Source organism: Dipodomys spectabilis, unplaced genomic scaffold (assembly GCF_019054845.1).
Source record: "Dipodomys spectabilis isolate Male_0828 unplaced genomic scaffold, ASM1905484v1 ptg000227l, whole genome shotgun sequence".
Classification (NCBI taxonomy): Eukaryota; Metazoa; Chordata; class Mammalia; order Rodentia; family Heteromyidae; genus Dipodomys; species Dipodomys spectabilis.
The window spans coordinates 1,445,493-1,450,947 of NW_024870904.1; the positions used below are offsets into that span (position 1 = coordinate 1,445,493).

At 38.7% G+C, this 5,455-nt stretch overlaps 1 pseudogene; it reads left to right on the forward strand.

The window, feature by feature from the left end:
* Positions 1-3,846: 3,846 nt before the first annotated feature.
* LOC122123291 lies at positions 3,847-5,119 on the forward strand (annotated as a pseudogene).
* Positions 5,120-5,455: the final 336 nt, after the last annotated feature.

Consider the following 5,455-nt stretch of genomic DNA (forward strand, 5'->3'; position numbering starts at 1 on the left):
CCAGTCTCTTAACCCTCTCCAGAATTCTCTTTAAGCCATCTGCCGCCAGCTCTTAGTTCTCTCAATGCTGTCAGGTTGGAATTCCAACCTCTCAAACCTTTCCCCCTTCAACTCAACTTCAGAGTTCCCTACAGAAAAGTACTTCCTTCTATCAATTGGAACACTACAAGAAAATCTGATTTCTCCTGATTTTGTGTTGGTCTAACTTCATTTGATGTGGTATCAAGTTTTGTTTTTCCTTCCCACTACTTTTGAATATTTTAATTCACTGCCAGTATAAGATTGGAACCAGTGTTGAAAAAAAAATAATACAAAGTTGTGATGTTCTCTATTAGAAATATCACTTGTCCCAAAATCTCACAGATGTTTGCTCAGTAATTGATTTTGAACTCTGAGGAATTTCACTATTAACTAACACAAGTGAAATATATCCTTAGAGATCTACTGGAGAAACGACTCAGGAATATGTAATACATTTGAACATTTGGTCATATTTATCATTTTTGTCATCTTGAGTGTTCCTTGAGCCTCTCTATATTGGCCTTCACCTTCCATGAAGGCCTATTAAAATGAAAACCTTGTCAAGGAACATTTTTTTCCCTCCACCTATGTTTTGTATTGTAGAATGTAGGCAAAGTTTACAAAATTTCATGGTAACAGTTCTTTTTTACATAGGAAGGAAATATCAGGGTATTTATGACCACATTTCAATATTTAGTATTTAAACCAGACATGGTAAACCAGGCATATTTTTATGTTGGAACTCAATTAAATCTTAAAAGGGCCTAATCCATCATTAGTTACTTTCTGGAGTACTGTTACTGTTTTTTTTTAATATTCATGTGGACATTGCTTTTCATATCTAGCAGTGTTCTATGTTCTGTATTCCATGTGATATCCTGAATGGGTGCTGATTGCTTTTGAGAGTACTTGTTAATAGAAGGTCTAAATAGGATTTATGGTGAAGCAGTATGTGTAAATGCAGGAAAAATATTTTTTTAATTCATATTTACCCTGGTATGTATTGAAATTTTATCAAAAATGATAATATAATTTTTCAGACACCTCCTTAGACTTAATGTCATCATGCCAGATTATTGTCTCCTTAGAGTTTTTATCTTGTCTCTACTGCTAGCAGCAGAAATGTGTTTTCATACATTATAGAAACTGTAATTTTTGATTGGTCTTGGGGCTTGAATTCTGGGTCTGTTTGTTTTCCCTCAGCTCTTCAGGTCAAGGTGAGTGCTACCACTTGAGTGACAGTGCTACTTTCATTTTCTGGTGGTTTATTGGAGATAAGTGTCTCATGGACTTTCCTGCCTAGGCTGGCCTTGAACCTTGATCCTCAGACCTCAGCCTCCTGAATAGCTAGGATTACAGGCATAAGCCACCAGCGCCCTGCAAATCTGTGTATTTTAATGACCAGGTTTATGTATTGTCAAATATTTCTAGTTTGGTATTTAATTCTCCCAGTGAATAAATAACAAAGCTAGCTGCAAACATTTTATGTAAGACAAAAGCATACCTGCAGCATAATGAAATTCCAGGTTGGAATTCTCATAACCCAGGTCTAATTTCTTGATGGAAATGTGCCATTACAGAAGCTGATGTCATTTGATGATGTGGCTGTGTACTTCACCTGGAAGGAGTGGCAGGATCTGGATCCTGGTCAGAGGACCCTTCATAGAGATGTAATGCTAGAGACCTATAGCAATCTCATGTCCTTGGGTGAGCAAAGGTTATTTTTACTTGGAAGATCAAGTGCTTTTATTTTAGTAGACATTAGACTATTTATGCTATTTAGGGAGAAGATTCCAGTCCATTCCCAGGTAAAAAACTGCTAGTATAAAAGCCAGTCAAATTTGAGTCTGAGAGCTTGTTGTTGTTTGTCTTTCACACTAGTGCTTGAGCTACCATTCTATTTTCACTTTTGTTTTGGGGTATATTCTGTTTTTCTGTGCCCAGGTTGGTTTCAAGCCTGCCTCTTCTGATCTCACCTGCTAAATGTAGGTGTATTACATTTTCTGAAGAAAAAAACAACATTCCAGGCCATGGGAAGTGTCAGTTTTTTCTAAGGGAAACTTTAACTTCATTTTATGTAACTCAAGAGCTAATTTTATTCTCCTTCTTTAAGAAGGCAAATCAGTAGTTGGACAAAAGTTCTAAGCTATGATCCACTAATAGGAGACTGACTTCCCAGACTTGGGTAATTATTATAGGTGGATCTACAGTCCAGAATAGAACATACATTACTAATGACAGTATGCTCTGGAAAGTGTGTATTTGTAAGCCCAACCTGATACAGGGTTTAGTGCTCCAAGCTACAAATCCTAGATACTCTGGAGGCTGACATCTGAAGGTTTCAGTTTGAAACCAGCAACTGTAGAAAAATGACCATGAAACTCTTATCTCCAATTAACCATTCAAAAACTAGAAATGTAGCCAAGACACAAACTAGTAGAGTGCTAGCTTTTAGCAAAAGAGCTGAGTTCAAGCCACACAGTTGGCAAAATAAACCCAAAGCTGGAAGCTACTCCACCATGGAGCTGTTAAGAATTGAGAAACCATGGGCTTGGAAGGTGGCTAAGTGGTAGAGGAATTGCCTTCCATGCATGAAGCCCTGTGTTTGATTCCTCAGCACCACATAATCAGAAAATAAAAAAAGCCGCAATTGGCGTTTTGGCTCATGGGACACAGTGCTAGCCTTGAGCTGAAGATCAGCTGGACAGCGCCCAGGCCCAGAGTTCAGGCCCACAACCGGACCCATCAATCCCCCCCCCACCCCCCCCCCCCCCGCCCCGAACAATTGAGAAACCAGATTTAGGAGCAACCTTGTGAACAGGATGTCTGCGAACTTACATTAATGATGACCGAGCAAGAGCAATAATTCTCCACTATTTCTTAATCACAGGGCTCTATGTTCCTAAACCTAAATTGATTGTAATGCTGGAGCAAGGTGCAGATCCACGGATAAGAGAAGCCTCAGACAAGAATTTTACAGGTGAGTTAAAGCATCTTGAACGGTGATGATAGGTTCAGAGCCCAGTTGGTCTGCTTATCTTGAGCTGTACAGAGCGATAGTATTTCTAGTGCCCTTGAGTCATGTGTGGGAGAGAACTAGGTGATCCTTTGTATCAAGGAATTGTCAATCCAGAATTCAAGTGGAGACAAACAGAATTTGGTGTGCCAGTGTAGTTAATGTTAGCAATTCTCTTTGTCTGTGGAGAAGTCATTCTTTAAGAGATAAAGACAATAAGAAATGTACAAAAGGAGATCTCATTTTCTTTTAAACTAGTATTATGCAGATAGGAGGAAAATAGGAGAATGGTAGTGCTGCTATTTTCTGATCAGGACAATAGCTTATGAGTTGTGCTTGGCATAGAGTGAGATTCAGAATGTAACCATTAATAATAATTTCAGTAAATATTTCCTAGAAAAAAATAGAAAAATCTGAAATACAGATTATGGAAAACATTGTTTTCCATTGTAAAATGTCAGTATTACATTCATAGTTAGTACCTTGCAGAGAAAAGTTTATATTCTGCATAAAACAATGCTTTGTTATTTGAAAAACTTGTAACAGTTAAAATGTGAGAAAATACCTTTACAGTAAGGAATTTATGGATCTCATTTATGTTTTTGTCTATTTTTCTGTTATGCATTTTAGATGTCCAAGAAATGGAGGATATGATTAGCACCTGTCAGAAAAGTCACATTAAATATCTCTCTGAAGTAGCAGTCATGAATAGCAACCCAGGGGAGGAAAAAGTGAGACTTATAAGAAGTTTTAATTTGAGCTCAAAACAGAAGTCAGAACTGATTAAGAATAATGGGAACTCCTTAGGGATGAGGACAGAAAAGGTCACTGGGTGTCAGAACATGAGTGTTTTCAGTGAGCCTGGTAAGATGTATGCTGTATATAGTCCTCCTGTGTCTTCTGTAGTTGAAGAATATAAACAATGTGAAAGGACTTTCACTGAGAAGACACACCCTATTGTCCCTCAGAGAACACACACAGGAGAGAAAGCATATGAAAGTAAAATGTGTGGAAAGATTTTCACCAGTAAGGCATACCTTACTGTCCACCAGAGAAGACACACAGATGAGAAACCTTTTGAATGTAACACGTGTGAAATGTCTTTTACCTCGAAGTCAAACCTTACTCTCCACCAAAGAACACACACAGGAAAGAAACCTTATGAATGTAACCTGTGTGGACAGTCTTTCACCTGGAAGTCAAACCTCACTATCCACCAGAGAACACACACAGCAAAGAATCTTTATGAATGTAACGTGTGTGGAAAGTCTTTTGCCAAGAAGGCATGCCTTACTATCCACGAGAGAACACGTATTAGAGAGAAACCTTATGAATGTAACATTTGTAGAAAATCTTTCACCTGCAAGTCATATCTTACTGACCACCACAGAACACACACAGGAGAGAAACCTTATGAATGTAATATGTGTGGAAAGTCTTTCACCCAGATTCTCACCTTACTATCCACCGGAGAACACACACAGGAAAGAAACCTTATGAATGTAACATGTGTGGAAAGTCTTTCACCCAGAAGTCAACACTCACTGTCCATCAGAGAAGACACACAGGAAAGAAACCTTATGAATGTAACATGTGTGGAAAGTCTTTCACCCAGAAGTCACCACTTACTGTCCACCAGAGAAGACACACAGGCGAGAAACCTTATGAATGTAATGTGTGTGGAAATTCTTTCACCCAGAAGCTACACTTAACTGTCCCCCAGAGAACACACATTGGAGAGAAACCTTATGAATGTAACATGTGTGGAAAGTCTTTCACCAAGAAGTCAAACCTCACTGTCCACCCGAGAACACACACAGGAAAGAAACCTTATGAATGTAGCTTGTGTTGAAAGTCTTTCACCCAGAAGTCAACTCTCACTGTCCATCAGAGTATACACACAGGAAAGAAACCTTATGAATATAACGTGTGTGGAAAGTCTTTCACCCAGAATTCAAACCTTACTGTCCACCAGAGAAAGCACACAGGAAAGAAACTTATGAATGTAACGTGTGTGGAAAGTCTTTCACCCAGAATATACACTTTACTGTCCACTGGAGCACACACACAGGAGAGAAACCTTATGAATGCAACCAGTGTAGAAAGACCTGGAGGTCACAGCTTAACACACATAAGTTGATTCACACAAATGAAATAACTTAGGATTGAGCCAAATGGGAAAGTCTTTGATCTGTAAGAAAATTGAAATTGCAATACAGAACCAATACAGGATAGGGACCTTATGATATAGCAGATGTGGAGTCCCCCAACCACAACACACAGCTCAGGGTTCGTCACAGAACACACAAAACACAGAGACACAGACACAGACACACACACACACACACACACACCCTCACACACAAAGAGGAGAGAAATCCTATGTAGGAAAAATAAATGGAAAGGTTTTCAAGGAAA